This window comes from Eriocheir sinensis, unplaced genomic scaffold (genome assembly GCF_024679095.1).
Source record: "Eriocheir sinensis breed Jianghai 21 unplaced genomic scaffold, ASM2467909v1 Scaffold782, whole genome shotgun sequence".
Classification (NCBI taxonomy): Eukaryota; Metazoa; Arthropoda; class Malacostraca; order Decapoda; family Varunidae; genus Eriocheir; species Eriocheir sinensis.
This window is the reverse complement of record NW_026112145.1, coordinates 80,001-81,181: the sequence shown is the minus strand read 5'-3', so window position 1 is coordinate 81,181 and position 1,181 is coordinate 80,001.

The window sequence follows — 1,181 nt, the reverse complement described above, 5'->3', positions numbered from 1 at the left end:
CTTCTCCTCTTCTTCTTCTTCTTCCTCCTCCTCTTCTTTTTTTCTTTCTGTATCATCTGTGTCATTCCTCATCGCTCTCTCTCTCTCTCTCTCTCTCTCTCTCTCTCTCTCTCTCTCTCTCTCTCTCTCTCTCTCTCTCTCTCTCTCTCTCTCTCTTCTCTCTCCTCTCTTCTACTCTCTCCTTCCTTCTTCTTCTTCTTTTTTTTCTTCCTCTTTTCTCTTCTTTGTTTTCTTCTTCTTCCTTTTTCTTCTCTTTTTCTTTTGTCTTCTTTTTCTTCTTTTTCTTTCTTTCTTTCTCTTCTTCCTTTCTTCTTCTTTATTTTCCTTCTTCTTTTTCTTCTTCTTCTTCTTCTTCTTCTTCTTCTTCTTCTTCTTCTTCTTCTTCTTCTTCTTCTTCTTCTTCTTCTTCTTCTTCTTCTTCTTCTTCTTCTTCTTCTTCTTCTTCTTCTTCTTCTTCTTCTTCTTCTTCTTCTTCTTCTTCTTCTTCTTCATCATCATCTCCACTTCTCCACTTCATCTTCTTCCACCTCCACCACCACCACCACCTCCACCACCACCACCACCACTTATGTGTATAGAGGAAAATATGATAAATGAAATAAACAAGAAATATGGAAATAATAAGAAAAAGATGATAATAACGAGTTCTTATGTTATTCCTTCCTTCCTTCCTTCCTTCCTTCCTTCGTTTATTCCTTCCTTCCTGTTTTCTGTTATTCCTTATTTCTCTTCCCTTTTTCATTCATTTCTTTCTTTTTTCCTTCATTCCCTCCTTCATTTTCTTCCTTCCTTCCTTCCATTCTACTTTCTGTTCATCCCTTCCCACTTTCCTTCCTTCCTTCTTTCCTTCCTTCCATCGTTCCTTCCTTCCTTCTTTCCTTCCTTCCTTCCTTCCTTCTTTCCTTCCTTCCTTCCTTCCTTCCTTCTTTCCTTCCTTCCTTCCTTCCTTCCTTCCTTCCTTCCATCTTTCCTTCCTTCCTTCCTTCCTTCCTTCCTTCCTTCCTTCCTTCCTTCCTTCCTTCCATCCTTCCTTCCTTCCTTCCTTCCTTCCTTCCATTCTACTCTCTTTTAATCCCTTCCCACTTTCCTTCCTTCTTTCCTTCCTTTCTTCCTTCCATCGTTCCTTCCTTCCTTCCATTCTACTTTCTTTTAATCCGTTCCTTCCTTCCTTCCTTCCTTCC